The sequence below is a fragment of the Athene cunicularia genome (genome assembly GCF_003259725.1).
Source record: "Athene cunicularia isolate RWA chromosome 1 unlocalized genomic scaffold, athCun1 chr1_part1, whole genome shotgun sequence".
Taxonomy (NCBI): Eukaryota; Metazoa; Chordata; class Aves; order Strigiformes; family Strigidae; genus Athene; species Athene cunicularia.
Window position 1 is genome coordinate 87,691,209 of NW_020799091.1, and position 10,415 is coordinate 87,701,623.

A 10,415-nucleotide genomic window follows, 5' to 3' on the forward strand; every position below is an offset into this window, starting at 1 on the left:
GAGCAGAAAGAGCAATGCCCCATCCCTGAAGTGTTCAAGGCTACGTAGAATGTGGTTTGAGCAAACTGGTCTGATGAAAGATGTCCCTGCCCACAGCAGAGGGGGTTGGACTAGCTGGTCTTTGAAGGTCCCTTCCAACCCAAACCATCCTGTGACTCCATCATTGCAGGATTCTCATGAATGTATTTCATGCTAGTATGAATGACCTTAGTGAGAGCTGAAGGTGCCTCACTGATGGTGCTGTGGCAGAGCAGGCAGCCAGGGCGCAGGCTTGCCTGCCTGGTCCTCCCAGCTGCCCACCTCCCTTCCTATACCAGTCAGACCCTGTACTGCTTTGAAGCAGGAGCAGAGCCTGAGGAGGGTAATTTTCCCTGCTTGTCAGTGGCAGAACTCCTGGCAGCATGGGTATTTCTACTACAGGTATTTCTATGAAACCCTGCATTGTGGATATACATTTTGTTCCTCTTGTAGAAAATTTTCCAACTATGTGACTTACCAAAAAAAGGTTACTTTTCACTTCACACTCAGAGTCACGCTGAGTTTTTCGTAAGTTATGTGGTTTTAGGTACAGCTCTATTTGTCTCTGAATTCCTGGAAAATTTACTTCAGTGTAATCAGATTATTTGACACTGGTCCTCTCAGTTCTGCGCTGTTGTATTTCCACATTTGAATGCGCTGCCTCATTTAATATGTAATTCCTTTTCCACTTATTTATTTTTCACGTTCTCCTTCACTGGGTGTTTCCATGTATTTGCAGATGAAAAATTAGCCCTGCAGACCTTGTCAGAAGATTTATTCTACTCCTTGCTTCCCTGTCCTTTCTTTGCCCCTTACTTGTCCCCTGCCTCCTTTCTGAGAGCATCAGGTCAAGGCCAGCATACTGCTCAGCTTGTCTCTGCCTTCTGCTTATATTTTCTCTCCTCACACCTCTTTCATCCTTCCTCTTTCACTTCAGAAATCTTTACTTGTCCTCATCCCAGGTGTGTGCGTGCCTGCATGCACAAGACACTGGTGACAGGTGATGGCAACTGCTGAAGGTGGTGACATGTCATCTCAACATATCACCTCCCCTTCCATTAGAGCACCATTTTGTTTATTGCTTATGACATTTCTAAAATCTCATATGAACTTTAGAGCAACTGAGTAGTTTTGGCTTATGTTGAATGAAGGACAACTTGGTAGAGTTGGATGAAGGACTGGTGTCCCCACACACATAAAAGGACAGAGGCACATGGGTGGGAGGGCACATGACCCTGCTCCTGTCCCTCCTCAGGCTGTCACAGGCCAGGTGGGACCTCCATTGCAATGGGGTCAACAAAAGGCACCCAGACACCCTTGGCTTCCCCCCATCACTGCCTGTGGGGTGACGGGACTCTTCATGGGATGAAGAATAGAGCATCTGGGGACCACACATGACATAGGCTCTTTTGGGATGGGAGGGAACCCAAGATGGGGAAGGAGTGGAATCAAGGCAGTTTGGGAAGGAACAAGTGTGGGAAAAGGAATAAAAGGGTGTGGTTGTCTACATAAGTTGCTGGTCACCACACTTGTCTGGCCCTGCCCTGCACCTGGACAATGCAGTCTGCCCTTGTTTTCTCATTAAGCTCCATTTCTGATCATTTTGTGTGCATGGGGGGGTGTCTGAGTGGCAGCAGCTGAAGCTGGACTGCGGAAAGATTAAGTCGAGTGGCCTGGGAGCTAGGGAGAGACCAGAGAATCTTCCAGTTGGCTACCGGAGGGATCAGGAGGTCCAAGTCACTGGAGTGACTGTAGGGTCTGGAGGTCACCTGAAAGACCCGTTTGTGTGTGTTTGTGTGTGTGTGTGGGGGGGGTATGCACGTGCCTACCAGCAGCACCCACTTGGCTGGATCCAGGGGCATGCAGCAGCCCCTGTGCAGAAGCTGAGCACTGTTGTGACTCTGTCCCCTTTCAATGTCCACCGGTGTGATGGGAGCAGAGCTGAGCTGGTGCTAAGAGCTTTCAAAGCTCTGCACACACTGTCTAAACTGGAGGAAGACTTTGATATGGACTGTCAAACCTCAAATAAATCCTGCTTCAGCTCACCTGGAGAACATAGTTCTTCACTGTAAAGCTGTAATCCTGCTGAAACCTCTTCACGAGGGAGAAAAAAGAGAAGAAGCCATAACATAATTCAGCCTGCTGTCGCTCAGTGTTTCATATTGGCTTGCTTTGTAGAAAAAAGTGTTTGCAATCAATAGCTTTGAATTCTATTTCTGCCTAGGTGCCTTTAAGTAACAAATAACTAAGATCACATTTCTGGACCAAAAATCATCAGAAAAAGTCATTAACAGTCTCTAATGCTCAATCTGTATGCCCCTGGATTTCAATTTTAATACAGTATGCCTGGGTGCTGGGTGTACTAACTCATGTGTAATCAGCCATTTCGTGTGCATAGCAGAACAGGAGGTATTTCCCCTCAAGGGAGTTGAAAGAAAATAGATATCACATGACAGCCTTGGAGATTTGTCATGCAAAAAGTCCGCCAGAGTTTGCACCTTTAATAGAGTGAGAAGAAAATAAAATTAAATGCACTTATAATAATCCCTCTGTAGTAAAGGGTATGTTGAAAACTGTTGGGTTAGACACCTATAAGCTTCCTACCCAGAAGGAGGGGTAAGAAAGGGTACTGGAGTATCCCAAGCCTCCATGAAGAAGGAAGGGGAGGTTTTAACAGAACAGTGCCAGAGCAAAAGCAAGAACCTTATCTATTTTTACTCAGAGACTGTCAGATCACAGGGAAAAGAAGGAACTCAGGGTGCTGCAGCTTCATTTTTGGTAGCAGCTGGCCCCATACACGCTTGGACAGGGATGGCAAACCTCCCCAGACACTCATTCTTGCCTTCCTGAGAGTCAGATGCAGCCAGGAGCACTCAGAGGTGCGACACAAGTTATCAGAACACCTTCTCTTCTCTTCTCTTTCCCTCTCTGTGCTCTTTTTGCTCTTTTCTTCCCTTATTTTTTCTTTCTCTTGATGGTTTTGTTTTTTTTCCCCACATTATTATTTTACTTCCCTTCTTTGCTTCATCACTTGCATCTCCATTGTCTCTCTACCCCCAGCCGTGCCCTTGGTCCCCGTTAGCTCTCCTTTCATTCCCTGGCTGACCCTGTTGTCTCTTTCTCCTCTCTCTTTGTCCTGCTGTGGTAATACACTGAGGTAGAGCAGAGCAGGTTTTTGGCTGGAAGCAGTGTTTCCCCAGGAAAATATCTTTCCCTGTGCCCCTTTTTGCACTAGTACATGCAGTTGAATGTAACATCAGAAACAGCAACTGCACTCATATATCCTTTCCCTCTCTCTTTCTCTCTCTCTCTCTCTCTCAATATTCCCTCCTCCTTCTTTCCCCTTCAAATTTTGCGTGCACTTGAACACTGTCATAGCCTGAATCTGATTACAAATTAGCGTGACTCTGTCAAAGCCAGCAGACAGGGTTGAATTAAAGGCTTATATCAATGCAGAGTGAAAAAGGAAGCTTTTTTTTTTTTTTTTTTTTTTTTTTTTTTAGTAGGATACAGACTTGATACTGAATGATGAAAAAGTAGAGTAGATTAATAACAAGAAAAGGAAATGGCAGCAGAAGTGCACTTCATAAGCCTACCACTCTTGCGTAGCTTTTATACATTTCTGCAATATTTGCTAGGATAATAGAAAGGAACAGCTGCAGGCAAAGACATAGACAAATTACAACCCACTGGTAACATCTGTATTCAGGACAGGTCTGAAATATACTCAGATGCTGTCCCATGAAATATTAAATGATACTGCATCAACCTATGGTTAGTTACTGCTCTGTCACGAACACTCTTCACCCTCTTGGGCGATTGCTTTGCACGAGGCTTTCAAGGACAGTAGGGATCTGAACAACTTCAGACAGGTCTATATGGCTGGATAGGGATGGACCTATGCTCGCTGTGGTCGTGCTCAAAGCTGTTTGGGCAGAGCAAGAGCACGCCCAGGGCCATATATTCACATTAGTATGACACTATAGCGGAGGGAATATGCAGCTGGACAGTCTAAGTGCAGGAAGAGCTGACTACATGTGTGCACCCATGTGCTTAAACATTTTCAAAATACACCTTGTCAGAAATGAGGTTCCTGACCCCTATGTGAAAGCATCTGTGTATATATACATATGTATGTGTGTATGCACGTATATAAGTACAATATGTGTGTACATATACATATATATGTATATATGGGTGCATTTATATATATGTGTGTATATATATACACATATATATGTGCATATGTATATCTATACACACACATATATATGAAGTTTATAAAAATATTATATATATTTTAACATGCAAAAATTTCTTCAGGACAGACCTTTTAAAGGTTGGGTGTTTTGGTTTGTTGTTTTTTTTCTTTTCTTAAGAAAAAGCAAGCAGTAAGCAAGATATCCCTTTCACACCCCAGAGCACTGCAGAAGTGCTATTTTGCAAATGCTTTTTTTCTTTTGGATTTGGAGTGATGATAGCAGCTCTCCCTTTCTCTCCTCCCTTGACTGTGTCCTGTGTGCAAACCTTTTGGCTGATGGAGAGACGAGCAGTGTCTCACCTACCTGCTCAGGTCTGAGCAGCAGCTCCACCCTGAATTTGACAAACCATCAAACCGCAGCCTCACACTGGTGAATCCAAGAAATTCCCAGAAGATTATATTGAGGATTTGATTTTCAACCAGCCTAGTGGCACTTAAATGTCCAAGTCGTATCTACTTTTAAGTCATCACAGAGACTCTGACACTGTGTACTTTTGAACATCTTACCTTCAGTCTGCTTTGTGTCTCTGCCTATGCCCTGGCAAGTGGAGAAAAAGTATTTCTGTCTTTCACAGAAGATGTTGTGGGGATTGAAGATCATATGAGACAAGATACATCCTACATAGACAGTGACTTCTCCCAGGCTCCAATGACCTGAATGGAAAAAGAGTCCTGGACTGGGGTAGGAGGCTAACAAAAGCAAGGTTTGGTTTGCTATCAAGAACCAAGAGCAGGAGATAAATGTGTAGCTACTCCACATTGTAATGGCAGTAGGAGCAGCTATGTTCACTGCAAGAGAGGGTGCAGGGGAAGCAGGAGCCCTGGGAATTTTATCCCTCTGCCCTGCCCAGCCCCAAAGCCTTGGAGAGGAAGGATTACAGCAGCTAAAAAAGAAGCAAACAGCAGCCTGAGATGTGTCCTCGGCTGGTTTAGGTATAAGCCCTGTTGGCATCAATCAAAAACAGGATGTAGCGTTCAAAGAACTCTCCTTTGGGAGTGTTAAAGGAAATCAAAATGGCTTTACATGGCCAAGGTTGCTGCAAGCTTACATACACTTGAAGCATCTCTTTTTTAAATCAAAAGAGCTGTGTCTTCTTTTCTTTTATTTCTTTTTCTCCTGCCATGCAGCCCTCATTTTCTCTCATTCTCCTTTCTACTTCACATCCCTTTTTCCTTTCTTCTTCCCCCTGGCTCCCCTCCAAATGTAAAAAGTCAAGAGGATGGCAGCATCAAGCGCTGGTTTGGCTTTCTGTAAGGATGCCGCCTTTTATCACGTTTCACTTTGTTGTTACTAGCCAGTAGGTGGAGCACAGCCACTGTTTTAAGTTCTGGGGGACCTCATAGGTTTTTTCCCTTCTCTTTCTCCTGTAAAACAATCTATCATTTCTACTGCAGTGAATCAGTAGTTGCAAGGTAGCGCAACACCATACAAACCAGCTAATTTTGGCTGGACCTCAGCATATAACGTTGTGACTCATGTCAAACCACATGGGGCCAAACACCAGCTGATCTACATGGGAGATAAAAATCTGAAAAAGAGCAGACTTTTAACAGTTTCCAGTTCTGGTCACTGCTTTTTTTTCTACTTTTTGTTGTGTTTTTTTTGTTTTTTTTTTTTCCCAAGAAAAAATGCATTCCAAAAGTGAGCACCAGGCTGGGGACTAGCCCCCCAGCTTTGCTGCCTTTCCATGCTAGGCTGCAGCTTCATGTGGGTTTTGCACTGCTGCAACAGCTGCGGCTGCCAACAAGGTCCTGGCACTGGCAAAGGAATGTTTGAGGTCTCAGCATCAGGCCCCCCATAAGTGCAGAGGACCTCCCTTCCACATTGACACTGGGCGTATAGGAAGTCTTAGGTCTCCCGTTGTTTCTGTCTGATGTTTCACTTTTTGTCTCTGGTGTATTTTTCATGAGTCTGGGGGGAACAGTGAAAACAAGTGCAGACTAGCTTTTAGGCAAAGAAGCTTGAAAGTCATGTTTGCCTAAAATAGGGTCTCTTTTTCTAACTAGATCAGCCTCTGTAATGAAAGATATTGTGAATCCTGCCTTGTTTACATGCTCGGATCATCTCGTCTACAACATCACTCCTGTTATGCAGGCAGTATCACCACTGCAGGCTTTCATGTGCTCCCTGCACCCTCCCTTGCTCCGCGCAACCTGCTGTGACATGGCTCTTGCAAAAACCAAACCCATCCTTTTCGCACAGCCCAGCTGCAGATGTTCATGGTTGGGAATGTCTCAGCCAGCCCTCTTGGCATTGCCAGTGTCTCCCCAAGGAGCCACACCTCCACCAGTGCACCAGATTCGCCTCAGGAAGCAGTGGGCTTTACAGCAGATGTTCTTTCATTTCCACAGTTGTTTTTTTAATGGGCTGGTGAGTGTTGAGAAGGTGACCTCTCCAATCTGGCAGACTGACGCTTAGCACCTCCAGCACATCCCACCTCGTGTGCACCGTGCAAACATCCACGGGTGGTTCGGAAAGGGAGTGAGGAAAGCTCAAAGTAGAATGAGCCCACTCACTTGGCTGATACCACAAGATATAACCTGCCTGATTGGTTTCCTCTTTTGAACAGACTGATTTTGTCACTGCCTGTCTTGCTGTCAGACACATTTTCCCAGCTCAGTGGGAGAGCCCCCACCATTCCCCTGGGACGGGTGGCGTGGGAGCAGCCCAGTGCCCAGCAAGGGCAAGGACAGCTTTGCAGCCTGGCCATCTTCAACAGCGCTGGCTGCAGCTGCAGCACCTTCCTTCCTCCTGGGGCTTCACTGCAAGCCAGCATGTGCCACCAGCAGCAGGATTGTAAGAGGCTTCCCTTCAAGAGTTTTGCTCTTAGTTACACTGGCAAACCCCAAGAGAGTTTTACTTAAAAGCATTGTTCTTCTGCCTCTTTCCCCTCCTCTCCAGGGTCCCCTCAAGGTTTCTTGGTGTTTCTCTCTTCCTTGCAGCTGCTGTGGAGGGAGGCAGATGCTTCATCCCATGTCTTACTCTGCCCGTAACTGCCTTATCAGTGCTGGTTATGGGCTGGGACGTTGAGGTGTTGCTGCTTGGGAGGCGGATGCTGGGGAGCACAAAGGATCTCTAGAGAGAGGCAAAGAATTGCTGCTGGAGACCTGCTGCACTGTCAGCTCCTCTCTTCAATGTCCTCTCTCCTCCAGCCGTGCCAGAGCAGGAGAGGTGAGGCAAGGCAGGGTTGCATCCTGCACAGGGTGCTCAGCCCTGTATGTCTGCGGCACAGCCTCACGTGCAGCCCCAGGAGCCGCCTGCGAGCAGGCAGAGGCATCCGTGCCCTCTCCATCACGTAGTGGGGCTGTTTGGGGGCTCAGACCTCTCTTCATGTGCGAGACCACCGGTTTGTCTCTGCACTGTGGGATAGCAGCCGGTGGGGAAAAATAACAGGCACGCTTAAAGGTGATGCATCACGACAAACAGTCATTGCTGTGTGCATTTTCTAGGGTTCGTTTTATTCCCTGCTGTAGTCCTTCAAATTAAAAGTTGTCTAGTTATTTACATTTGAAAATTGGATGATATGCTGGACTGCTATTTCTCTATTGACTCTGTGCTGCTAATACATTTAGAAATTGTCTGCCTGCTGCAGATAGGCACTGCTTGCTTGGAAACGTTTGGATTTCCTCTATCAGCGTCGCAGAGGGAGACACAGAAAATAAAAAAGGACATTTGATTGTTTGCACTTACCTTCATGCAGCAGTAATAGAAACGCATTTGTGTTTGATACATCCACCTGCTGTGCACCAACAACCTTTGCTCTGCCTGCCCAAAGAAAACAAAGCCTGGCTGACATTTCTGCCCTTTCCTATTTTGAACTGCAGAGGTTGTAATTGGTTCATCCAACCCCATGTTTGTCCACAGGAGTCACTTGCTGGGAAATTCCAGTGGTGCAAGCACTGCACCAGGATCTGTGAACCTGTGAGACCTTGCGCTGCACTCAAAGCCCAGTGTGAATTCTGGCCAGCGGGCCAAGGGGCTCGGGCTTTGCACCCTCCCCTCCAGCTCTGTCAGCTGTGCTTCATCACCATCCACTGGAGCACACTGGCAGGTATGATCACGTTGACTTTATGGGGTGGAAGCAGAACAGAAGCTACTTTCCTATAGAGTTGACAGCAGTAGGTATTGGGGAAAGAGTGGCTGAGAGCTGGAAGGGTTTGGCCAGCAAATTTCTGTTTTCTAGGTATGGTGTGTGCCAGGGGACAGGACGAGGCAGGCAGGGAAGGGGGTAGAGCTGCTGGCATCTTTACGAAGTTGAAGAAGAGAAGAACCACTGACAAAACAAATGGCAGGGGGGAACAAGGCAACCACAGCGAGAGCATGGTAAAAGCTTTGGGAGAAAGACTGGTAGTCAGAAGGCACAAACTGTAGCAAGCAACAGTGATCAAAAGCACTGGGCTGTAGCCAAAACAAGGTCGGCAGCAGAAAGCTTTCCGCACCTGTGTGAGCCACCACTTTTGAGGCAAAGGAGTGAGAGAGCTTGTGGTGAGTGTTGTCGCATACTTGCCTCTATGGGAAGCTAAAATGAATCTAAGTTGTTTTCCCTCTCTCTCCCCTCCTCCTCATCCTGTTCTTGCCACCTCGCAGATGACGCACTTGTCACCATTACGAGTGGCATGGCTGGGAAGGTCTTCACACCTCCAGGTGGTAGGATCTTCCCTCTGCTCCTGCCTCCCTGGAAGAAACCTCCTTGTGGTCCTCTAGTTCCTCTGGTCCTCCATCCCCCCCTGCCATGGTCACAGTGGCTCGGCTCAGTCTCTGCCTCTGCCCCTCAGACCCCATGGACAGCTACCACCTCGAGAGAAGCCACTGCTCCTCCAGAGAGGATGAGGAGGCTGCTGGCTTCCCCACAGCACTCCAAAGACACCACCCCATGGTGCTGGGAAATGAGAAAGGAGGGATGGAGTGGGGGAACCTGTGGAGATCCCAAGAGGGGAGGGAGCGAGTTGTGTGGTGAAGAAGCAGCCCCCAGGGCAGGTGGGACTTGGCTGGGACATGGTGAATGAGGGGTAGTTTGTAAATGCGAGCCAAAGGACTTGGGGTAGCTTTTGGGGATCATATGTGATCTATTAACTAATAAGGAATAGAAACATTTCAGAAATCTGAAAGTCTCAGAACTTTTGTACAGCTGGATGATATTTCAGACATGGAGTTGCTTACTTGCCTGCTTAAGAAATAAAAAGCTTCTCTGTTTCTGTTTTCTTCACTGTGATGTGTGCTCCAGCTATCCAGCCTGGCAGCAGGAGCAATAAACCCTGATTTCAGAGGACATTCCCATTACAAGCCAGTGTCAGAGTGCTGCAGACTGCAAGGTGTTGGGGACTGCCCTCCCCATGGCTTGGCACCTCACCATGCTGAAACATAACAAAAAGCCATATGAACAACCCAAAGTAAGGACTTGCCAGCTGGACTTTCTTCTGTCACCTCTCTGGGCAAGGCACCCTCCTCCCCAGCCATCATGGGCCCACAGTCCTGCTGCTGGCCCTGGGCATCCCCTCCCCGCAGCAAACCGCAAGTGGCTGCACGCTCAGCGTGGGCTGCAAAGCTCAGCCCCCGGCAAGTGCTGGCACATCATGAAAACCCTCCCAGAAAATCAGGAGTAGTTTGCAAATGATTTTCTACTCAGTCAGGAAGCTGCAGCTGTTACAGATCATCACTGGTTTGACGGTGTTCTTTTGAGCTGGAAGGCCACGGGTTAATAAAAGTTTGATTAGATATATATATATTTCTATATAACCCCTGCTGCTTCAGCACACATATGTACCCCCAACTGCTTTGCAGACTGCAGTGCAATCACCAAAGGGTGGTAAAGACACTGGTCTGGCTACAGAAGAGAGAAAGATTTGTTGTTTGCTTAGCTGTGACTGAAGAGAGCGTTCCCTGTGTGCAGGCAGGCCTGATTATCGGGTATGGCTGCATTTAGTGTGATCGGACATCCTAGACCAGTATGGCATTATAACTGTACATCATATTAAATATTATCTGTAGGGGGAAGCAGACATGTTTTATGGGTCTTTTGTTAGCTCCTACAGTTTGAAAGATTCCCTTTCTTTCTTTCTTTCTTTCTTTCTTTCTTTCTTTCTTTCTTTCTTTCTTTCTTTCTTTCTTTCTTTCTTTCTTTCTTTCTTTCTTTCT